Below are 26,041 nucleotides of genomic sequence, written 5' to 3' on the forward strand. Positions count from 1 at the left end.
CTTTGACTGCATCCCATAAATTTTGTTATGTTTTCTCATTGTTGACATTTTCTTACATGAAATCATCCAGTGTTTCTATGATTTGTTCTTTGACCCGCTTGTTTTTAGGATTAGATTATTTAATTTCCAATTAATTTTTAACCTCTCTTTTCATTGTCCATTATGGAATGGAATGTTTAATGCATTATGATCTGAGAAGAATGCTTTGCTATTTCTGCTTTTCTGCATTTGGTTTTTAGGTTCCAATGCATTGTTACTTTTTGTGTAGGTGTCACGTACTGCTGAGAAAATAGTATATTCCTCTCTGTTCCCATTCAATTTTCTCTAGAGATCTATGATATCTAACTTTTTTAGAACTCTATTCACCTCCTTAACTTCTTTCTTGTTTATTTGTTGGTTGGATTTATCTCATCCTGATAGGGAAAAGTTGAGGTTTCCCCCCCAGTATAGTTTTGTTATTTATTTCCTCCTGTAACTCATCCAACTTCTTCAAAATTTAGATGCTACATGATTTGGTACATATATACTTAGTATAGATATGACTTCATTGTCTATGGTAACTTTCAGCAAGATATAGTTTCCTCCCTTATCTCTTTTAATTAGATCTATTTTTGCTTTTTCTTTGTCTGAGATCATGATTGCTACCCTTGCTTCCTTTGCTTCAGCCAAAGCATAATAGATTCTGCTCTAGTCCCTTACCCTTACCCTGTGTATATCTCTCTGTTTAAAATGTGCTTAGAATATAGCACAAACTCTTCCTTTCTAATTCTTGGAATCCTTTGTTTCCTTTACAACATGTACTTTCCCCTAATTTCCCCAGAAACTAGTGATGTCCCATCCACAGATTACCTTGTGTTTATATATATGTATATGTATATACATACACACACACACAAGCACACACACACAAGCACACACACACAAGTGTGTGTGTGTGTGTATTTATATATATTAATATGCATATGTCTCCTTGGGAAGACTAGAAGCCCCTTGAAGACAGGAAATGCTTTATTTTATTTTTCTTTGTATACCCAGCATCAAAGCACATAGTGAGCATTTAAGGAAGTGACTGTTTATTGTTTGAGTAACCAGGAGCTGGGTCTTCTCTTATATTTTTCTGCATTTGGGGTATCAACTCTCTATTAGCCATTTTAATTCTGTTCTTTCTAATTCAAAGAGTATTCTTCTCACTAAAGAAAATAGAAGCAAAATGAGTTGAATAGTTCTGCCTTCTCCCTATGCATTGTCATTGTGCCATCCCCCTCGACCACTAAGCCAGTTCCTCTTTGACTCCACACTTTTATATAGAATATAATTTGAAAAAATAATAACATGTCTATTTCCATTCCTTGCAAGCTTCAGCTCATTTTGAGCTTTATGAATTTCTCTTCTCTCTCAGCCTTCATCCTTTTCACCCTTCTATTTGAACATCTGTAGCTTCCCCTCACTTTCACACACAGCTAGCCTACATCACATTCCTATAGGGGCTTCTTCTCATCTGTTTCAGTTAGAAAACAACTGATAAACTTATTCTCCTGAAGGTGTTCGCTGATAAGGGATTAAAGTGTGAGCCATCCCAAGGATATCTTGACATTAACAAGGGAATCATAAAAATGGAAAAGCTCTTAATCCTCAAGGACTGGAGCTCTAACATTGTAATTGCAGTCCCCATGAATGGTAGATGAAAGAATATATGTGCACGTGTATATACATACAAATATACATACATCCATATTCAGGTGTGTATATGTATATACACACATGTATACATATGCATGTATATGTACACATGTATGGTCCACCTATATAGTCTTATACCTACATATGTAGGCATGTATAACATACATGGTTGCGAAACTAAAAGTAGCATCAGATATATGAGCCTACTGGGTCGGTACCAAGTATTAGTCGCTTTGAATATTGCCTATATACTGGGCAATTAATGCAATTTTAAACTATCAGAGCCTAAAACTGCACTAAGACTTTTGGAATACTGTATATGTATGTGTGTGTGTGTGTGTGTGTGTGTGTGTGTGTGTATGTGTGTGTGTACACGGGCATACATGATATATGAGGGTGGGATGGTAATTTAGGCATCTTCCTCATCATATTATGTAGGCATCTAGCTACTTCACCAGTGCCTAAGCCTGGGTCTGGTGGTGAACTTCTCAAGAAAAGAGCTCCTAAATGTAGGCTTTATCCACAGTGATTAATACCAAGCAAGCAGCCTCAGGGATGTGATGTAAATTTCAGTTGCATGACAATGTTCTGTCCAATGTTTCAGTCCTTCATGTAATGACCTTGTTACTTATTTTATTTAAGTCTGTTTCCTTTGCATCACTCCTCTTTAACTCCAAAGGCATTTCCTGCCCAAAAGGGCTCAGAGAGATATAATAACATGGTGATACCTTGTAGAGCACTGTGTCAATTTAATTTGAACCAATTTGACAAGTCTGATACACTTTCAGGACGGGAGCCCACCAGGAGACAACACAACGCTCCTCTTGTTAAGGCTCCTACCCTCTTTCTTTCTCCTACAGGTAATTACCCCAGATCAAGAGACCGATTGTAAACACGTTACGTTTTGCTGACAACACAAAGCTAGAGAGAAGTAGGAACTCTGGTTTAAGAGGCAAGGAAAATTCAACAAGATGTGCTCGCTCCCAGAGCTGTTATGCAGCAAACGAAATTCAGTATTGACAAATACCCACTAATGCCATTGGCCAAGGTAAGGCTAAGAGGGAAAAGTGCTGACCTGCAAGAGGAAATTTTTTTCTAGAGGGGTTTTTGGGCCATTGTTCTGAAAACTTGCAGAGAGAATCATTAAAGCCCAAAGCCTCAGGGAGTTGTCTTTTTATTTTAAAATAATGTATCTGCTGGGGAAGATTTTTTTTCTATACAACACCTGCCCACATCTACTGTCCAATGCTCTTGCCAACTGAAGTATATCTTAAAGGCAAATTCCAAAGATATGCTCTCACAACGATTACATCCTGTAGTGAAATAAATATTTTCTTTAAAAAAAATGAGAGTGCTTGATTTAAATCCCCATGTGGCAGATGTGTTTAGAGAAAAATCTGCCTTAGTGAGCATAGAATAACCCCATCTTTGATTAAGGCTCATTACCTCTTTCAAATGATTTTTTTAGATGTCTCAGAGAATATTCTTTGACTTTATTATATGGATCCATGATTTTCATGCAAAATAAAGATTTCCTTGGAATTCTAGCATGATCGTGGGAAATATCTTTTGAAGATCTAGAAAAAAATAGACAATTGTAAATCTTTTTTTTCTTCTGCCAATACAAGCAAAAATGTATTGAAGTTGTCATTTTTTGTTTGTTTGTTTGTTTTGGTTTTTTGTATAGTACACCCTGTGGGGGAGACAAGAAGCACAAGAGGCAGTGCCCGTTCTAAAGCAACTTACTATGTCTTTGGGAACACAAGATGAACGCTTGTAAAGTGAAACAATATTACAAGAAATAAAGAACACAATAGTATCCAGAGTTCACAACCATGGAATCATTCCCACTTCTTCACTATCTCTCACTCGACTTATCCAGCCAGTTGCCAAGTCTTGTAGTTTCTACCTCCATAACAGTTCTGATGTTTTAGCCCCTTTCCTCATTCTCAGTGTCATCACCCTGGTGAAGGGCAGTGCTCATCATTCCTCAGCTGGACTACCTCCCTATCTTGAGGCTCCCCCTTCTCATGTTCTGAAAGCACATTTCTTACCATGTCCAGTCAAGTCCAATGCTCAAACACCAGTCCTAACTCCTTCTTGCTTCTAGGGTAAAATGAAAAACAAAACAAGAAAAGCTCCTCTCTTAGACATTTAAAGGGCTTCTTAATCTGGCACCCATCTACCCTTTTAGCCTTATTATTACATGTTACTCCCTTTCATGCAGTCTACATACTAGAGTAACTGGTTACATGCTCCTCTAAATCTACAACCATGCACCTTCTATATTTATTAAAGCTGCCTCAGAGCCTATCTGTTTCTTGCAAAGGGCAAGGAAGCATGGGTAGCACTGGTCCATTCACTCACTATTAAAAGGAAGCCATGCATAGATGTGTGCCTTTAAGAGGCAATGGGTCTTATGCTCCCATCTCTTCTTGAGTTTAGTTTTTGTGTGTAGATAGATAGATAGATAGATAGATAGATAGATAGAGAGATAGAGAGATAGAGAGATGTGTGTGTATGTATATATGTGTATATATATACATTACATATGTGTATACATAATGTATATATGTGTATATATATACATTACATATGTGTATACATATATATACATATATACAGGCATATATGTGTATATATGTGTGTATTCTTGTCTTACAGTTCATGAATTAAAGTTCTTCTGTCTCTTCATCTTTTTTCATCTATATCCCTAGATTCTCTAACTCTTTGGTGACTTTGGTGTTTCCACAATTACTGGTTTTTATTCTAAATCAATATTTTAGCCTTGTTATTCTTTGGCATCAGATTGAGATTTTACCATTTTACCTGGTAGCCAGGTGCCACACTGGGATTGGAGTGTGAGTTCAAATCTTTCCTTAAACATGAGCTGGGTATCCCTGGGCAAATCATATCACCTCTGCTGGCCTCAGTTTCCTCAAGTACAAAAATGGAGATGATATTAACACCTACCCCCCCCCCCCAGGGCTGTTGTGTGAATCAAATGAGATTTTCTTTTTGTAAAGCACTTACTTAGCCCAGAGCCTGGCATGTACTGGTCCTTTACAAATGTTTGGTTCCTTCTTTTCTTTTCTTGCTTTTCACCATCAATAAGGTCTTGAAGCTGTTAGAGCTGGCCATTAATCACTGTCTTTTGATCATTTAGTGGTAGGTTGGAATTCCATCTAACACAAGATAGGTACATGAGAGGTATTCTGATTCCACAGGTGTAGAGACCTACTAGGGAGAAATTTCCTCTACCAATACAAGTCTGTTCTTTCTTTATAACCCCTAGTCTTAGAGAGTTGCCTAGGGCAGAGGTGTCAGACTCACAGGCTGACAAAACTCCTGAGTCAGGCTCAACCAGATTAAAATGTAATTGGGATATATTTGACATAATAAATAAAAATATAATAGAACATAGATAACCTGAATTTGTGGATTTCTAAGTCATTATGCAGCCTGTTTCTAGGGATCTGTCTTGATTTGAGTTTGGTCAAAATCAGATAGAAATAGAAGACACTAAACAGTATATAAGGATCCCTGTGGGTCACAGATTTACTTAGAAAACCAAATATATTAAGATTACATATGTTCTCTTGTATTTTTACTTATTTTGTTAAATATTTCCCAATTACATTTTAATCTGGTTCCAGCCTGTCCACTGCGTGTCACCTCTGGCCCAGAGTAATGAGAAGTTAAAAGACTTGACCAGAGACAAACAAACAATCTGTGTCAAAGGCAAGACCTGAACCCAGGTTTTCCTAATTACAACAGCAGGATTGTACCCATTACACCACACCTGTACTGCAAATATGTGCAATGGACCAGAAGTGCCACAGGAACTCACTTTGGGATGGAAGGGTCTGCTAAACACACATGGAGGAGAAAGTTTGCAAACTTAGCCTTGAAGGATAGGTAGGATTTTTTTTTAATCTGAGTTCAATTATAGAAAGGTAGACTTAATATTCAAGTCTGCACTTCATTAACATTGGTTTCCTTGCCTTTAAGAGCCCTGCAAATTATATCCAGGTGAATTTTTCTAAAATAGTACTTTGTACAACTTTCAAGAACATATAGTGGCTCCTTGTGATGTCATGAGTTATGCCTACTCCATAACTTCAATATTTTCAACCAAGGCCCAGATCACTGGTTCCCCTGATAGCTTTATGCTACAACCCTTACTTCTTACTTAATTGGGTCCCCAAACTTCACAGGCAACTAGGTGGTGCCATAGTCCATAGAGGGTCTGGCCTGAAGTCAAGAAGACCTGAGAGCCAACCTCAGATACTTACTAGCTGTGTGACCTTGGCCAAATCACTTAACCCTATTTGCCGCAATTTTCTCATCTGTAAAATTAGCTGGAGACAGAAACGGCAAACCACTCCACTACCTTTGTCCAAAACAAAACAAAACACAAAACACCAAATGGGGTCACAAAGAGTTGGACACAATTGAAAAATGACTGAACAACAGATTTCCCAAATTTTTTGTGGGGAGAAAACCACATGATTTCCTTTCCCCTTACTCTTTCCCTTTCTCCATGGTAATAACAAATCTTTAATATTCTAAATGGGTTTACTATGCAGCATTATATGAGAACATAAAACAAGGGAAGCTGGGAAGCAGAAAAAATGAAAGAATGAGAAGGTCCATAGTCCAAAATCTACAAATATTTGCATCATTGCTTTGGTTGATCATCATTTACAGAACATCTGTCATTCTCCATAACTTTCTCCAGCTACTATGGTCTCAGTGTTGCTTGGAATCAACTAAGCTTTAGTGTCCTGGGCATGCTGGTGAGGGCTGTTCTTTGAAATTTCTCCAAATCTGTTGTCCTACTTTTTTGTTTGTTTGTCTGTTTGTTTTTTGGGTTGATTATCCCTCCCACTGCCCAGATAGGGCAAAGTATAGAATAAACTAATGGTAATAATAACAATAATAATAAGCAATTATATTAATATTTAAGGTTTAATCTCTTCACAAATATTTCATTTTATCCTTTCAACAATTCTGAGAGGTAGGTACTGTTGTGAACCCCATTCTACAGATAAAGCAACAGAGGTAGACAGACATTAAGTGACTTACTCAGGGTCACACAGCTAATAAGCTTCTGAGGCCACATTTGAACTCAAGTCTTCCAGACTCTAAGTTCATTGCTCTATCCACTGTGGCACCTAGCTGGCATGAATGTATCAGTCAATCAATGTTTGCTACCATTAGGCAGAAATGCTTGAAATTCCTCTTTGTGTATAAATGGAAAAGTGTGCACATAAGGTAAAAAGAATGTTTTTACTTCAAATTTCTAGATAACTAAGCAAAAAGACACAATACAGGTCATTAACCAAACAGAGAAATGGGTCACAAATCTGAGAAAGGCTCTTCCAAAGCCTTTAGACTGGTGTCTTCCACTTCAGATCAGGAGCACAAACAAAGCTTTTCTGAGAACTAATCCTGTTGTCACTGTCTGCCTATCAAAAAAGTCATTGACTTTTTCAGAAAATCTCTCCAGCATGGCCTCACTCTCTGTCCACCTCCATCCCACCAGAACCTCAGATTTCAATCCTGGACCCCAATCTGCCCACCCCTACTTGTGAGCATTTTACCTCATCTAGCATAAAACCAGTTCATCATTTCACTTGCTGTAATCTCCTTAACATTCTTCTTTGAGGTACTGTCTCCTCCTTTCTGACACCCCTTCATTTGTTATCTTCTCCCACAGACCGTAAGCTCCTCAAGGAGAGGGGCTCTCTTGTTTGCTTTTAATAGCTGTCTCCAGTACTTAGCACAATGCATGGAACATAATAACTTAATAAATGTTCTATCCACCTCTATTTGATCTATCTATCTATCTATCCATCTATCTATCTCCAATGGAGAGGTCCTCTAGTTCTAGTGAAGAAACTGAAGTCCAAAGAGAAACATATTGGCTAAGGTCACATAGTTAGCAGCCAAAGAGGGACTGAAATTCCCTTACCCTCCTCCTCATACCACTTTGAACCATAATTTTGTAATCTTGTTTAAACGACAATTATCAATCACAAGCCCACCTTTTTCAGCCGGTGGTAAGAAAAAAAAAATACCACTAAGACCAGGACTAGATTATTCCATTACTTAATAATCAATTTTTTCTTAGATATCAGATATTCCCACACTGTAGTGGTGGTGGTGGTAGTAGCAGCAGTAGCAGCAGTAGTAGTAGTAATAGTGGTAGTAGTAGTAGCAGCAGCAGCAGTGGTAGTGATAGTGGTAGTGGTGGTGGTGGTGGTGGTGGTAGTAGTAGTAGTAGTAGTAGCAGTAGTAGTAGTAGTAGTAGCAAGCATTTATAGAACTTTAAGGTTTACAAAGCACGTCACATATATTATCTCATTTAATCCTTACAAGAATCCTGGAGAAAGATGCTATTATCATCCCCAATTTACACTTGGGAAAACTGAGGCAGAACAGACGTTAAGGAATTTGCCCTGGGTCACAGAGCTATGAAGTATTTGAGGCTAGATTTGATCTCAGGTTTCCTAACCCCAGGTCCACTACTCTACTACTGCACCACCCAGCAGCCAACTGACATAGATTTTAATTTTCCACATTCAACTGAAAAGATGCTTACTATTTTCCTTTGGTGCTCCTAGTGCTGTCCCAATTGCTACTGAGGGGACAAAGAAAACCTTTATCTTTGAAGAGTTCATATTCTCGTTAGGATAAGACTAGCAGTTATGAAATAAGTAGAGATTATTGTTATGGAATATAAATATATGATATAAAATGTATACATTATACAAAATGAATGTATCTGCATATTATATAAAATATGTATATATACATATATATGCATATGCATATACATATGTGTGTGTGTGTATATATATATATATGTACATATAATGTACATGATACATCATAGATTTAGAGCTGAAAAATACCTTAGAGATTATTTAATTTAATTTCATTTTATAGATGAATAATCTGAGAAGTTAAAGGTCACTTGGCAGGCTAGTGGCAGAACAAAGATTCAAAGCCAGTTCTTATGATTTCAGTTTCAGCATATTTTCCACTGTTTTAATGTTTAGTTGTTTCATTTGTGTTCTACTCTCCATGACCATATTTGGAGTTTTCTTGGCAAAAACGCTGGAGTAGCTTGTTATTTCTTTCTCCAACTCATTGTATAGATGAGGAAACTGAGGCAAACAGGGTTAGATGGCTTGCCCAGGATCACACAGCTATAAAGTGTCTGAGGACAGATTTGAATTCAGGAAGAGGAGTGTTCCTGACTTCAAGCCCAGTGCTCTATGCACTGTAGCACCACCTTGCATTCCATTTTCCACTGTACAACACTGGATTCTACAAAGCACTTAATTAAGTTATAAAGCTAAACTGGTGTATTGGAAAGACAAACCTGGATTTTAATCCCAGACTGGTGACTAATTTCCTACATTAGTTTAAGACAAGTCATTACCACTTCTGGTCTTTATCCTGTTCCATCAAATGAGTGGGAAAAAAGGTTTCCTTGTAGCTCTAAATATTATGACCTACAAAGTCCCTCTAGAATGTTACTGTTGAACACTTGCCTTTTTTGAGTTCACCAGAAAATAGTCTCTTAGGCAAACCTACACAAAATAAGTGTTCACACAGAGTTCGGAAGAAATGATACAGGCATACTCTCAAGGTCTCTCTGAAGAACATTGATACTGATTGTGAGACATGAGAGATGTTGGCACGGGACCATCCAGAGTGGCATGCCCACATAAAAGAAGATGCTGTGCTCTGTGAGCTAGGCAGAATTGCAGTAACTCAAAACAAGAAATGTGAGAAGAGCAAATGTAGAGACATCCCCTTCCTAAATATTCATACTGATTATTTGTGCCCTACCTGTGGTAGAGCTTTTTGAGTTCATGTTGATTTAATTAGCTAAAGTTGGACACATACCATTCATTGACTTCAACATTGTGATGTCATTTTGGTCCACTTCAAGTACAAAGGACAACCATAATAATAGTGATTTGGAGCAATTTTTTTTTCCCATTTGGCTGATGTTCTTTCTCTCTTCCTTTCAGAGCTCTCTTTTTTATATCCTTTAACCGTATGTATTTGGAAAATATTTGTTATTCTGTATATTTAAAAGTCATTTCCTTATAGATCTTGGCTATCAAACCTTTATCAGAGAAACTTGCAAATATTTTTTTTTTCTCAGTTAACTGTTTCCTTTATAATTTTAATTGCATTGATTTTGTTTGTATAAAAACCTTCAATTTTTGTAACCAAATTTTGTAACCAAAAATGTACACTTTATCTTTAGTTTAATCCCAGATTCTTCCCCTAGTCATAATTCTGAAAGGAATTTTCCTCCTTATGTTTCTCATTTGTTTATAACATGACCTTTTATATTTTGAGTATGTATCTAGTTATAGTTTAATGCATCTGGGGCCATCCCCAGTCATTCTGCTCTATATCTTGCCACTGGGTCCAGATGGCTCTGGAGGAGAAAGTGAGTCTGGCGACTTTGCACAGCCTTCCCTCACTTAAATCCAATTCATTTGCATGTCATGGCATCATCTCCTGATGTTATTGGTCCTCTTCAAGAACTAACAATAAACAACAACAGAATGTTACCGTTATAAGTGGCAAGATATGTGATAAGGACAATGAATGCTAGAGAAAGTCAGGAAAAAGAATGAACCAACACAGATGAAAGGAATTTTAAAGGGATGCTTCAGAAAAGAGATGAGATGAGATGGGCATTGAGGCATAATGTTTTGGATAGGAGAAATGAAAGGAAGAGGCTTTGAGGTGTGTATATGGTGGGGGGCAGTGCATAAGCAAAGATGTGGAAAAAAAAGAAATGCATATGGCAAATGGAATTATCGTGAAGGTGGGAGTGGGGGACTATTAAGCATTTTGGCCTCTATGGAATAGAGTATTCATATAGAGAAAAGACAGAGATGAATTTGGAAAAGTTGGGTGGGACCAGATTATAGATTGTCAGAAACATGACAGTAGCTTAATTCACTCCACATCATTAGAAGAGAAGCACAGCTCCATGTTTGAAATTTGGAATAGCTACCCAAGTTCCTGTGGGCCCTCATGCAAGTCTTTGCTACCTAGAGGGCATTTAAGAGCATATAGAGGAGGTAGAAATGGCCAACGCGAAGACTTATTGAAATGAAAGAAGCAAAATAATTTCCCAGATTACCACTGACTATTAACTCAGGCCAGGAGGGTCCATGGTTATTACTTTAACTATTAGTTAATTTTAGCAGTGGGGAGGCTATTAGCTGACCAGCTAGCTTCTCTGCCCAGCACATGCTAACCAATGAACTGTGATTTGGGCAATAAAAATGAGATTGTTCCTGAACAATAAAATATTTAGACTTTTAATATGTTAGGGGAAATGGACTACATTTTAAAGCGACAGTACACCATAATTTGCCTTGTTTTATTTATTTTTTCCAAGGTCAGTGTGCCCAATCTTTGCTTCAGTGGGCTGACATTACCATGATGGAAGCTATAATAAAAGCAATCCCCTCAAAAGAGGAAATGAGAAGAAGTAAGAATTAATGAAAAGTGTTGTTTTGGTTTTTTTTAAGTGATATGCAAAATACCTTTGATATAGTTTGGCAAGCTGAGAGACTTGAGTCTGATTTCCAAAAAGGGAAACAGGATATGTGTAAAAATCATTTCATGGAAATCAAATTGACATACTTTATACTGTGTATGGGAACTAATGATTTAAACATAACTTTCTCCGTGAGTGTTGTATGCAGCTAATATCTTAATCCATAAATGCTACCCAAATGGGTGTAAATTGCCATTTGAAAATTAATTCTCAGAATGCATACAAACAACTTAAACTTTCCATATGCGTGTTAGTGAAATAGACTGGAAAAGCCCTAAAAATGAAAATAAGTTTGCACAACTTTCTGCACCAACATCAATGTTATATTGTTCTTTAAGGTGAGGTCTAAAGTTACTTTTGCCCCAAAGAAGTTTATATCTTACAAACTGACAATTTAGATTAGTGAGAAAACTCTGAACATCTTCTTTTTCTTTTTATAAGATACCCCAAGTCTATTAATTCAACTTTTAGTGAGCACAAAGTTTAGGAAAGATACAGTCCATACCATCATGGATTTTATGGTCTAGTAAGAAGACAAGATGCACAAACGCAGAGCTAATAGAATGCACAATATTATATTAGAGACATATAATAAGTGCTGTGTGAAGTTGGAGGAGGACTTGACTTGACTGATAATGTGAGAGCTTTTATAAAAGAGGTGAGATTTGGGTTGGGGTTAAAGAATGGTAGGAATTAAATAAACAAAGAGTCCATTCCAATCCTAGAGAACAAGATGGGCAAATGCCCAGAGGTGGACAGCTGGTCAAATTCAGGTATGTCTATCCATCCTTAACATGATCAGCCTTTCAGTCAGATTTCTTGTCATACAATTCACTCCAGATTAAAAAAAAGTAGCTTCCTCCAGTCTGCCCACCTACCTAAATGCTATCCCTTGAGGCTTATTTGAAGTGGTACTACTTCTGTAAAGAATTCCAGCTACCCTAGAAAGCACAGGATGCCAAGAGATTACTGTTGGAAGGAGTCCTGTAGGTCACTTCATACAATAAAACATCCTCTAATTTTTTAGAGGGAGAAAATGAGGTCCAGAGAAATGAATTTACTTCTCAATATGAATATATTGAAAATATTTCGACAATTGACAATACACGACAACATAAATAAGCAGTAGAGTCAGGATTAGAAACCACGTTCTAAATCCTAGTGCAGTGTGTTTTCCAGGCTGTCTTGGTCTACTACATGATGACAAAGGAGAAGGAAGCTAGATGGTACAGTAAATAAAGAATTGGACCTGGAGTCAGGAAGATGTGAGTGCTTTGTAAACCTTAAAGCACTATGTAAATGCTAGCTATTATTATTATTTTTATTATTATTATTATTATTATTATATTAAAATATTAACAACTCCCATTTATAAATCATGCTAAGGTTTGCCAATTGCTTTGCATCTTTCATTTCATTGATCATCACAGCATCCCTGGCAGGTGGTGCTATTTTTATTTCCATTCTACAGATGAGATAACAAAGGGTCAATTAAGTTAAAGAACTTGCCCAGGGTCACACAATGTCTGAGGTAGTATTTGAACCCAAGTCATCCTCACTACATTTTAAAGGTTCTATCCACAATACTTTGCCTTACTTAATTGTTGTAAAATATAAGCTATTCTCCCCCCACTCCGATACAGTAGAAAGTCTAAACAGTTTATTAAGAGATTGCTGTGGGCTGAATGGTTGTACAAAGTATTTGAATAGGGCCTTGAAAGCCATGTAAGATGTGGACAGGCAATCTGAGGGGAAGAGCATTCTAGTTTGGAGGAATCAAATGAGTAAAGAAATCAAAGTGAGGCCGTGCATCTGGCATCTGGTGACTCTGAAGGAGAGAATGAGGCTGATGACTTTATACAGCCATGCCTCCCTTAAATCCAATTCCCTTGCAAGTCAAGATGCCACCCTCTTGATGTCAATGGTCCTCTCTGAGAACTAAGGATGAACAACAATGAATGGTAAGGTAACCCATCACCCTATTTTCCCCCATCATACCTTGACCGTTGAGTTTTCTCTTCAGGTTTTAAACTACTACCAGTTCTAGCTTAGCAAAGTTCATAGGCTCATAGGTCTAGCGCTCAAAGGGACCTTAGAGGACATCCAGCCCAACTCTTTCATTTCATAGATGAGAAACTGAGGCCTGAAGAGTTTACATGACTCAAGTTAGTGCACTCAAGTAGTATGCCTCTGAAGCAGGATTTGCAACCAGGTTCCCTGACTCCTGAGTCAATGCATTCTCCCTTGTGCCAAACTCTTAAGTCCTTTGCAAAGAAAAGGCCACAGGGATTGTTAATCCCGCTACTCCCTCTCTTCTCAATAAAAGTCAACCTACATTTCATTATGAAATAAAAATAAATCAAACTTTCATTTACTTCTGCAAAAACCAATCAACTCTTCCTCAATCTTGCAAGCTTCCTTCCAGTTGGCTTGAACCACACTCATGGGTGACAATGTAGCCACACTCAAAATGGGAATCCCCTCACCCAGGGTTCCTTCCTGGGTTTGATTCCCAGATGCTCGGCCCATAGGATTGCTTACATGGCATTACATCATCCCTGATTTCCTGGCACATCTTTTAGCTTCAAATTTACTAGTATTCATTATTCGCCCAAAAAAAAGAAAGAGGATAATTTACATTTCCTGATTCAAAGCCAGGGCCTATTCATCATCGCCTGCATATCGCTTATAAAGATGATAAATGAATGTATAGTAACTGAACCCTAAAACAAAATAATGTGTTTTTCTTAAAGCTTCGCAGGGCTGCATTTCCGTTGTAATTAGTTTACTTTTTTTAATCAAATTCTGTTAAGCAGCAGTCAAAATGAAAGCTGATTTTGAGACTGCTAAAAGCAACCCAAAAAAGAGAAGGAGAGAAAACAAGGATATTTTTTCCCATTTAATGGTGCAAAAATATCAAGGTAATTGCATGACTTTCAGAAACAGCTAGAATATAATCATGTTCTGCTGATTGTATGATATTCAAATATAGGGTGTTACAAAGGGAGCATATCATTTGGTGAGAGCTTAGTGAAATTGCTATTTCATCACTAGAAATACATATTAGACGTGATTTCTTTTAACCTTCAGTGGCTCCCCATTGCCTACAGGATAAAAAGAGAGAAACATAGCATACGTTAGAACTGAAAAAAACTTAACAATCATCTATTCCAATCCATTCATTTGATAGATGAGAGAAACTGAGGCCTAGATTAGCTGAATGACTTTATCAAGGACACTATAGCAGGGTGATGCTGCCGGATTCCTATCCTATGTGTTCCAGTTATGTTTTAGGAAAATTTGACCTGGCTTCAAAATCCTTTATCTTCTAGTTCCACCCTACCTTTATCACCCATTCCCCTCCTACAATGAAACCCCTCTTAGGCCTCTCTCACTGTCTCTCTAACATTTCCTGCACTTTCCTGACTCCAGCCCTGTGCTCAACTATTACCCCCACCATGAATGCCTTCACTGAGATGATATTAGTCCATTAGATGTTAGCACCTCTTAGATCCCACAACTTGGCTTTTTTTTCTCCACCAGGAAATTCAGATCTCTGATTACTGGTATCCGCTTTAGGTTTCAAACTACTCCCAGTTCATGGTGGTTTCCATTCCCTGTAGAGAGAAAATCTTGGGATTTCATTCATCTTACCACATCTATTTCTCTTTGATGATAATAGTCATCCCCCCCCAAAAAAAACACACACACAACGAGTTTTTTTTCAGGGAGCTTACAAAGAAGCCCTAGAGGGGGAATTTAGTGAAAGGTAACCAATGAAAGAGGTGAACAATTCATTTTACGAAGGTTCTCAGCCTTCTTCATGGTCCCCTCTCAGATACAGGATTTTGACTGTTCTCTTGATCAAAAGTCATTAGTCCATTGCCCTAATTTTATAGACAAGGAACCTGAGAACAGAGAGTTGAAGTGAAATGTTGAATTGTCACCCAGCCAGTAGATCTGGCAAAGTTGGAATTCAGATTCAGGTTCTCTGACTTGAAAGTTAGTTTTTCTTGTTGCTGCTGCTGCTGTTGGTTTGTTTTTGTTTTTTCCACAAAACATAACTTTAATCCATGGCATGAAGGAGAGGAGAACAAATTGCCATTGAGACCTCAGGAAGAAAAGACAATTTTCAACCAGCAGGAAAATGAATAGGAAAGTACTTTGAATGCTGTAAGCCCTTACAAATGCAAATTGAGACAATGGGAATGGGGATGATAGTGATCCTGATTCTCTGTCTTTTGGTTAAGAACAAAGAGGTTGATGGTGGTGATGATTCCCTCAAGATCCTGCAACCCAGAAGCAGTAAAGTGTACTTCAAAACTAATAGGACATCAAGGTTGGGAAAATGGTGAAATCAAAAATTTATCTTCAGCAGTCTCAGCCTCCTCAGTTTGGAGGTGCCCTCTACCTATTTGTAACAGACTTGTGCCACCATTTGCTCTCTCCATAACCTTATAAATAGCTACTGTTAGGAAAGACACTAGCATCATCCACTTAGATGTAAAGGAAAATATGTCATTTTGTTCCAAGGGGGAAGGGGGTTGCAGTACACAGAAGAATAGTTAGGGGCAGGAAATTAAAGGAGAAAGGCATCAACAACAGAAGTAATGGTTTTAGAGAACAGATGATGGGAATTTTTAGGGCAAGGAAATTTCCCAGGATTCCTGAAATCATACCACACAGACAGTGGCCTACTTTGCCTAAACTGAGGCCAGCATGGATCTTTTAGGAGATTCCAGAAATCATTGTACCCATGCCTGCTTGGTGCCCAGGGTGCCAAAGAACTTCTATGATATGACTAGGGAAATAGAAATTCTAAGTTACCAAATTGGGTAACAGCTGGAAAAATATAGGATTTGTCAAGATGGAATCCAAGGCAGGATAGAAGAAGATTCAAGAACTGAACCTGGGACAAGGATTGAACATTAAATAGGACCTAACAGATGGGCATGGTGGGTGACATTCTTAGGGTCAACTTTCCTTTCATATGATCCCTGGATAATCCTCACAGCTCAGAACGAGAATCCCTTGGGACTAGAACAGGAACTCAGAGATGGTAGGAAACAAAAAGTGGAGACTGGGGCTTAGATGTCATATGCTACGGCTCCAAGCAATGAGCTTAGGTTAGGAATCTGAGGTATATACCAGAAATACTAGACAAGGTATCCTAGAATCCAGAGAAGGAGGATGGGAAGGAAGATGTTTTAACAGACCAGATTCTATATCTCTGAATAAAAATCACCTCTGGGACAGCTAGGTGGCTTGGTAGATAAAACACTGGCCCTGGATTCAGGAGAACCTGAGTTCAAATCCAGCTTCAGACATATAATGATCACTAGCTGTGTGACCCTGGGCAAGTCACTGAACCCCATTGCCTAGTCAAAAAAAAAATCACCCCTAACCAGGCTGGCTGGACTCCAATAGTCTTTGGTTTAATAGGATAATAAGGGGAGTCGTCATGATCTATTTGACAGGGCTACTTTCTACAGAGGTGCACCTGTGTGTTGGGCATTTCCAGCAACACACATGCTCTGATCTCTTGCTAAAGAGCATGAATGAACAGAGGCCTCTGGTTGGCCCCTGGGGAACCATGAGATGTGTCAGAGGATTGACCGCTAAGGTGGACTTCATTTGCTCCATCTATAAAGGGTTTGGATTTCTTGAGAGCAAAGATTACTTTGCTTAATTAATTAATTAAAACTTAGTGCTTAATTAATACTTATTTACTGATTTATAGGTGACTTTTTATGGTGCCTCTCAGCCCCATATTTATGATCTCTCCCATAAACTACCTGGAGGTTCTTCCAGCACCTTCTCTTAGACGTAAGTTTGAAATCATCATTCCTTCTTTAAATCTGCCCCTTTTACTAACTTCTCTTTGATGAAGGCACTAAATAAATTTCTAGTCACGTAGGTCTGAAATTTCACAGAAATATTTGACTTCTCTCTTCTTTTCCTTTCACATCTCAGCAGTTTCTAAATCCTGTTGATTCCAAATAGGTAATATCTCATGCATCTGTACCTTCCTCTCCATTCCTATGACCGTGACCCTAATCCAAGGAGCATCTCATTACTTTTTGTTTAGACTAGCATAGCAGCAGTCACAGACCTGTCCAGGTTCACACTTGAATAATCTAGGTCCAATTCCACTTGAACCACATCCATCTTCACTTTTCCATGTGGAGACTATGTGAGTATTAGAACAGAGCCATTCAGATACCTGACATCATACAGGGCTATGTCATCAATGTCTTTTGACTTGGAATTGCTCCTTGGGTTTGACCCTAGCACCTACACCCATCTCATCTTACAAATTATATCCATGGGGCAAGGGGGAAGGAAGGAAATAAACATTTACATAGTAACTACTAAATGCCAAGCACTATGCTAAGTACTTTTTAACATGTTATCACATTTGATACAGCAACCCTTGGAAGTAATTGTTATTATTATCCTCATTTTACAGTTGAGGAAATTGAGAAAGAGGTAAAGTGACTTATCCAGAGTCACATAGCTATTAAATGACTTAGGGCAAATTTCAACTTAGATCTTGCTGACTCCAGACTGTACTGATATCTGCTTATGTGTAATACCTTAATTCTCACTCTTTCAATGATGCAAGAATTTGAAGCGTATTAAAGGAGAAAACCTGAAGCTTTTAATAATCGTTGTCCAAAAATACACAAAACTGTCAAAGTTATAAACCTAGACACACCCAAAATTTGCTGTCCTATTCTTTCCCCCCATCTCATTTCTCCCTTCTCTTTCCCTTCTCCTCTCCCCTTCCCTCTCTCTCTCTCTCTCTCTCTCTCTCTCTCTCTCTCTCTCTCTCTCTCTCTCTCTCTCTCTCTCTCTCTCTCTCTCCCTCTCTGTCTCCCTCTCTGTCTCTCTCTCACATACACACACACACACACACACACACACACACACACACTTCTGATCATTCTAAGCTCAACACTATACAACACTATCCATATTCCACAACCCCAGGGGTCAATTTGGGTGCCACACACTACCACTGTTACCAGTGTCTGCAGAACATCTTTACTGACCTTCCATAGCCCAGACGTTAATTCACAACTATGGACATCTGTGAGCCATCTTCAACTTTGGAATGCAGCTGCTACCTTTTCAGAGTCCATCAATAACCTACTAATAGGTTTCCTTTTTTCCAGTCTAACCTTTGCATAGCTACCAAAGTGTTCGTTCTGAATTCCATGTCTGACTATGTCACTTTCCTCCTTAAAAATCTTCATTGGCTCCCAGTTTCCTATAGGATATAATTCAAGCTCCTTTTCCTGTCATTCAAGACCTTTCATACCCCAACAATCTTATTATTTGATAGGCATGGTTTCATACTATTCTTGCACGTTTTATGTTACAGCTAAACCAGATATTAGTGATTTTTCAATATTGTTCTGAATTCTGAGGTTTTCATGAATTTATACAGAGTGTCCCCCATGCCTAGAAGAGACTCCATCCATACCTCTGCCTGCTAGGATCCTCTCCTCCATCAAGGCTCAGTTCAGGTGTTACCTCTTCCATGAAGCCTTTTCAGGTCCCTAGTTTTGGGGGGCCTCTAAGCTCCAATTAAAGCAAAGCCCTGAGTTCAGGGTTTTATAGAAAACTGGTATTTTGGGAAGCTAGCACAAACAAAAATTTTATCATACAGAGCAGCAAGCAGGCAAAGATAAAAACACACACACTGAGGTTCATCCCCACAAAAGAACAAACTTACCCAACTCAAGAAGGTGGGAGTTACATCAGGGAAAGTACATACACAAAATTAGAGTTCAAGTAGGGAAGTTGTATGGGTAGGTAGACGGTGCAGTGAATAGAGTGCTGGGCCTGGAGTCAAGAAGACCTGAGTTCAAATCCAGCTCAGACGCTTACTGGTTGTGTGACCTTGGAGAAGTCACTTAACCCTGTTTGCCTCAGTTCCTCACTTATAAAAATGAACTGAAGAAGGAAATGGCAAACCACTCCAGTATCTTTGCCAAGAAAACCTCAGAGTCAGACACAATAGGCAGCAAGGGAAGTTTTATACCCTAAAAATGTCCTTGGTGAAGAACAGGTTATCAGTACCAGATGGGGGAGGTGACATTCTTAATTAGACCAAGATGTAGTGGAGAAGTTCTTGGGGTCACTTATGGATACCAGGCTCAGGTGAGAGTCAGATAGCGATAGTGTCTTTATCCAGACCAGAAATCAGGTAAGAGCTTCAGTTGTCTATCTGAGGCAAGAAAAAAGGAGTTGCCCATAGGCCCCTGCGGCCAACCAGGAGTTTTATCTGTTCAGAAACTGCAAGTATTAACTACCTGACACAAGGTTACAATCGTTTGGGATAGTGGAAAAGTACAAAACCATCATTGCTTTTATGTATATTTTACGGGCCTTAGGACCACGTAACCAAAGAGATTCCATATTGGAATACTGTCATTTTAACCATAACATCAAACAATATAAAAATAATAATAATCACATCCCTGTGCCTAAAGAATCTCTCCCTTCTTGATTTCTTGTCCTCTATTTGACCTCTTCTATGTACTTATCACATTTTAACATTAGCAGCTTATGAGGTATGTGCCTTAAATTCCCTTGTGGAAATTCTTACAGCAAGGACTACATAACATCCCCAGTACTTGATACCTTGTTTGGTATATAGTAGGCGCATGCTAAGCATCTATATAATTGGGATGGATTCAGGTGAAAGGAAATCTAATTAATTCAATTCAAGGAATATTAGTCGGTGCTTAAATGGGATACAGAGACAAAAACAAAGCAATTGCTGACCAGAATACATTTAAAGTTCTAGTGGGGTGGGTAAAATATCTGGTGGGGAAGTGGTTATAATATACACCAAAATACAAGTAGCACAAGAATAATTCAAGATAAAGACATCCTCAGGATTCCCCAGGGGTGAGGAATCTTCATTGGAGGAGATGACCCTTTTGAGATTCTGATGAGTTCTGTTAGAGAGTAGCCTACCTAGTTGGCCATGGGCTGCTTCAATGTTGTGAGTCCAAAAGATCAACTCCAAATGTCTTGGTGCTCCAGTTTTGAGCAAATAATATTGATTATAAGGTTCTTTGTAGAACTAAAGTCAATGAGGATGATTGCAACATTACTTTTTCCAGGGAAATAGACAATGGAAAGTTCCTTCCATGCAATGGTCTTCAGTCTTGTTATTCTGTTCTACACATACTCTGACATGTGCAGAAGTTTTCCCAAAAGTTCTTTTCCCAGCAGGCAACAACCTAGGGTGGGATGAGTAGGAGGAAATGGGATTAGTTAGCCTTGAAAAGAGAAGATTTGAAGAAGTGAGGGGACAACATAAAAGCTGCCCTAAAAAATTTGAAGGGTTAGTACTTTTTTTTAACAGCAACAACACAAACCATGACTCATCACATGAAATAGTTTGAGAATTTGTGTGGTTGGTGTATGTGTAATGGGTTCCCTCCCCCAAAAAAATTATCGAAGTGGGATAGCTACAGTGCTTGATTTACTTGAAACCATCAAAACTTTAAAGAAAAATAATCCTGTGCTTATAACTATGAGCATGACAACTAGGCCTCGCTGTTTCTATGGGACACCCTTTGTCAAGACATGTTTAACTCCCATTTTCTAGCCTGGAAAGAGCAGTGTCTGTAATGGATGCCAGAGTATGTACTCTGCTTAAATATTTGAAAAGGGAAAAAGAAGGGAAGGGAAGGAAAAAGTAATAACCTACAGATAAATTAACTCTGTGTTAGTCTAGATGCCATGAAGGCCAACTGCTCTGGACATGCATCTCATGTAGAACAAACTATGAACCTCCCCCTTCCCACCATGAGCACCCTTGGCTGGCAACGCAAGGTCTGCACTACGCTGCCTACTCCCAGCCAGAGAGCCCTAGAGGGCAGAAACAGCAACAATGGCTAGAAGTTACAAGATGGTAAATTTAATCCCTAATAGGGATATACTGAAACCAGTTCTTATCAGCTAGTGGGAGCCCTTGTGAGTGACTACTTATTTGGAGATATCTTGGAAAAGCTCCTATTCATCTATTAATCGATCAAGATGGCCTCCAAAGTTCCTTCCAATTCTGAGAAGTTGTGTGTAATGGTCAGCTTCTATCTCCCCAACTCATTCCCTACCCACCCAAATGTTAGCATCACAGAAACATACAGTTGAAGGGACTGCCTATTCAGAAGAAGAGTCCTCTCTGGCAATTGGTCTAGGATGTTGTCAATCTCTAAATAATTTCAGGGACAGAAAGTTCAATGCTACACAAGACATCTCATTCCATTGTGGGGCAGCTCTGTTATGAGAACAATATTTTTTAATGTTAAACTGTAACTCCTATCCATTGGTCCCAGTTCTGACCCCTATCTGGCACTACACATCGCAAATCTAGTGTTTCTTTATTATCACCTCTTTTCAAAGATGAGAAGACAGCAATAAAGTTCTCCCTTAAGTTTTTCCTTTTCTCCCCAAAATAAAGATTCCCTAACTTCTCCAGGAGCCAAAGAGTTGGCTTTGAGGTCTACTGCTGCATTTATTAGGTACGTAGACTTGGGTGAGTCACTTACCCACCCTGGTTTTCAGTTTCTCCATCCATAAAATGAGATGGGCTTTCATAAAATGTTCTATGGGCATTAAGACCACTTAGCTGAAGTAACTGTATTGGAATGCTATCACTTTAACTATCAGTTAGTTACATTTAACTATATAGCTATATATAGACTAGATCAGGTATGTAACTATATATCGACTAGATCAGTGGTATCAAACTCAAATGGAAATGGGGGCCACTAAACCATACATAAGGATCCCTGTAGGCCACAGATTGGCTTAGATATGTTAACATCATCTATGTTTCATGGTATTTTTATTTATTTTGTTAAATATTTCCCACTCACATTTTGATCTGGTTCTAGGCACAATGGGGAGTGTTGGCCTGGGGAGCCCCATGTTTGACACTTCCAAACTAGATCATCTCTAAGATTCCTTTTAGCTCTAACAGAATTCTCTGTTCTTCAGATCACCTGGACTCTAGGCCCCTCTTTCTCCTGATCACCCTTTTTTCTACATCAGCCTTGATTTACACCCCACCCGCATCCCACACTAGATTTTCCACCTTCCTGCAAAAGACATACAACCACCTTTTCTTATTTTCATATGCAGGGTCTCAGATCTGGTTCTCTCCAATTGCAGGCTTAGAATCTGAGCTGATTGGTTCTACTGAGGAAAGGCTACCCCCAGATGACCTTCCTATGTTTGCTTTCACACAGAGCCCAACAGCGATCCACAATGAACCTCCTCCAAACTTTGCTGGCAAGGCATCCCTGTCCTGGACCAGAGACTGAAGTGCTGGAACCTGGGGCAAGATATAAGCAACTCATCCAAGGGGAAGAAAAGAAGTTGGTGGGGGTGAGGGGGATTACTGTCATGTGGCAGGATTCTCTAGTAGTCTGATGACAACAGAGATCCAGCAAATGAGTAATGTTTCAGTGTTCCTGCATTGGTCATATTCTGTAAATTGAGCAATTTGGAAATACACAGATGATAACTAGTGGTGAAATAAACCATCTGATGGCTCTTTCACGTCCTGCCACCAGAAGAAGGTTCTGACCTTGCCTAGAGGTGCCACACTCCTCTTCCCTATCACTTGTCTCAGCCTATTCACCTGCTATGCTCAGTTCCTATAACTCTCATTGCCTCACCACCTCCACCTCTTACAGTCCCTTACTTCCTTCAAAACTCAGCTCGAACATCATGAAGCCTTTCCCTACCACCCTCAGCTGCTAACACCCTCCCCTACCAAGTACTGTGTACTTGTTTTACATATTGTTTTACATATTTATATAGGTACATGTGGTATCCCCCCACCCCATGAAATTTCCTTCAAGGCAAGAGTGGTGTAGTTTTCTGTTTGTGTCTCCAGTGCCTGTTACAATGCATTGAACATAATAGTTTGTTGATTGATGACTTGAACAGCCTTCTGCTCTTGAGACAGCAAGGGTACATGCCACCCCCACCTACAAGGCAAATGAGTCAAAGGTTATGAAACTGCATGGCATCAGGGTCCTTTGGAATCACAGGTGACAATCTACTTTATCAACATCTCTATTAAAATGTGGAGGCCAGAAGGGGATACAATACTCCAGATGTGCTCTGATTAGGGCAGAGTATACAGAGCTATCATTTCCTTTTGTGATAAAGTTGCTAATATAGACACTGTCCTTCTCTTAATTCAACTTAAAGTCACATTAGCTCTTTTTTCTGCTATGCTATTCAGCTGATTCCTATAGAGCTCACTGTCTAGTAACCTCTAAAATTATTTTCATATAAAAAAAATTGTCTCCCTCTCCATTCCCATCCTATATACAAGAAGTTGATTTTTTTCCCCTTAAGTTAAACATAGGACTTTACATTTATCCCACTTAAACTTGATGTTATCTGTTTCGGCCCAGTGTTCATCTATATTCAGATCTTTTTGAATTTTTACTCTGTTATCCAAAAATCTCTCTCTTACAGCTCTGTTATTCTCAGATTTGGCAAGCATGCTCTATATGTCTTCATCCAAGTTGTTGATAAAATGTTGATCAGGAAAGGACCAAGATAGGACTAAGTTCTGGTTACCCCAGGTGAATGTTCAATTGTCCTGGTGCAGGCAGGGTCATTCTCACCCTGCTCCTCTGTATTCAGCACCTAAGTACACTCTTTTTTCTCTTTGTCTTCTCACAAATTCCCCTATTCCCTATTTGATCACCTTTTATCACCACCCCTCCCTACTCCCCCTCAGCTCTAGAGGGTCCTCTATTCAAGGGCCCTGGCTACAGAATTCCCAGAATGTATATTGCAAAGAGAAGCAGAGATGCATGAGGAAGGCCTGCATTAAAAATAACCCAAATGAATGACTATTGAGTCACATGTCCTATTAGCAAAGTACTTGTGTGGGAACAAAATGTGGTTGTTGGTTTTGTTTTCATTTTTTTTTAATACAGTCAAGGCCCCAGTGGGGAATGAATGTGGAATATCATCCCATTTTATAATATATGCACCATAATCTTCTTAAAATGAGTTTTCACTTCAAGAAACAGAAGGGCTTAAATATGAGCAGCCGGGTTTTTTGTGTGTGTGTTTGGCATCTCATTATACTTCAGACCGTTTTGTCTTCTTAGAACAATTGAATATCATTAGTGGAGGCATATTTTGTTGCCAGAACTTGCTTGGTTGAGATTGTGCTCGTTAAAATGTGTCCATTTGCTGGCTGATGGATGAGAATTCTGAAGGGAGCCTGAGCACCCATGGGAAGGGTGGGGGAACATAGGAAACTCAAAACTGTCATGTCATTCTTCTACTCAGAAAAAATAGCTACTGGATCAACATCAAGCCTAAAAACCTTTCCTGACCTCCCTTCACCATTTTGCTTACTCTCATAATATACAGTTCAGATGGTGGTGTAGATGAGGTACTAAAGACATATGGCAAGATCTTGGCCCTTGAGTGAGGAGTGCACTGTCTTGAGAATAACTCATTTCTATGGCACTTTGAAGTTGACAAAGCACTCCACTTTCAGCAACACTTCGAGGTACACAGTGCCAGTGTTTGCTGCCCACTTTACAAATGAGGAAGCTAAGGCTCGTCAAGTTTGTGTCCAACATCATATAGTAGGGGTGTGATTTCCATTAAACAGACTACTTGTTAATCTTATAGCAGCAACAACATACATCACACAAAATACAAAATAAGCCTTTAAATGGAATATAATTCAGTGCTAAAATGTAGTGGGCAGAAAAATAAACTCTCAGAGAAGTCACAAAAGATAAAGAATAATGTGGGCTGGACTTTTTTAGGGTAGGCTTCCTGGAGGAGGCAGGAAAAGAGTTGGGCCTTGAAGGAAAGGTAAGATTTGGGTAGGTTGAAAGGAGTGGATATTGCCCATGGGAGAACAATGGGGAAAAAGGCAAGAAAGCAATAAGAGACCTGTGGTACAAAGGAAACCATAAGGAGACAGGGTTGGCTAGAATGAATTCTCCATTTCAGAGAGGAATAGGAGAGTGGGTTAGGTAGCAAAGTTGTAGTCAAAATGGGGAAGATTTGAAATGTTAGGATAAATTAAGATGTAACCTAAATCATGAGGAGCTGTAGTAGATTCTTAGGAACAGAAATGACTCGACCTATTTAGAGTCAACAATATAAATGATTCTAGGAGACACCAGAGTGGGTTAAATTATGGAACGGAGAGGGTAGTCCCTGTGCTTGGGGAGATTACAGCATGAGGTTATACCAGGACCACAGCTTAGAATAACTTCCCTACCTAGTCAGCTATTGGAGAGAGAATCTATAACCATACTGGCCAGATCTTAGATATGGAACACATGGAAAATGAAATTTCTAGTCCCCAACTTCTTATGACAGTTTACTCTGTTTCCCAAAGACCATCTAGTCCAACTTATAACTGAATAAGAATTCCATCTATATCGTTCAAAACAAAGCATGCTACCTACTCTCTATGCATTATCCTCAACCTTCTCATCTCTCAGCCATAGAAACCATGGACCCTGGGTGCTGATAGCTAAGCTTTCCCCTTATCCTCTCCAGAGTCAGGTCTCCAAAACTATTGCCACCCCCATCCCTTCTACCTCCTCTTCCGCCATTCTCCCAAAGAGAGTATGAGCTCCACGTTGGCAAGAATTTTCTTGCTTCCCCCATGCTTAAGGTAGGGCCTGGAATATAGCAACATAGAGAGCAGAGTGTTAA

The 26,041-nt window shown here is 38.9% G+C and overlaps 1 long non-coding RNA gene across 3 annotated transcripts in view; it reads left to right on the top strand.

The window, feature by feature from the left end:
* The window catches only part of LOC110207946 (uncharacterized), a 66,638-nt gene extending 43,791 nt beyond the window's left edge, over positions 1 to 22,847 (top strand). Inside the window, exons 2-4 of one of the 3 annotated variants that reach the window (XR_002324365.2) lie at positions 2,541 to 2,728; positions 17,031 to 17,116; positions 22,567 to 22,847. This is a non-coding gene — a long non-coding RNA (uncharacterized LOC110207946). Of the gene's footprint in view, positions 1 to 2,540; positions 2,729 to 3,367; positions 3,690 to 17,030; positions 17,117 to 22,566 lie in introns of those variants that run through there. The other 2 variants (XR_002324366.2, XR_002324364.2) reach the window with 2 other exon arrangements.
* Positions 22,848 to 26,041: the final 3,194 nt, after the last annotated feature.

Source organism: Phascolarctos cinereus, unplaced genomic scaffold (assembly GCF_003287225.1).
Source record: "Phascolarctos cinereus isolate Bilbo 61053 unplaced genomic scaffold, phaCin_HiC Scaffold_4;HRSCAF=312, whole genome shotgun sequence".
Lineage (NCBI taxonomy): Eukaryota > Metazoa > Chordata > Mammalia > Diprotodontia > Phascolarctidae > Phascolarctos > Phascolarctos cinereus.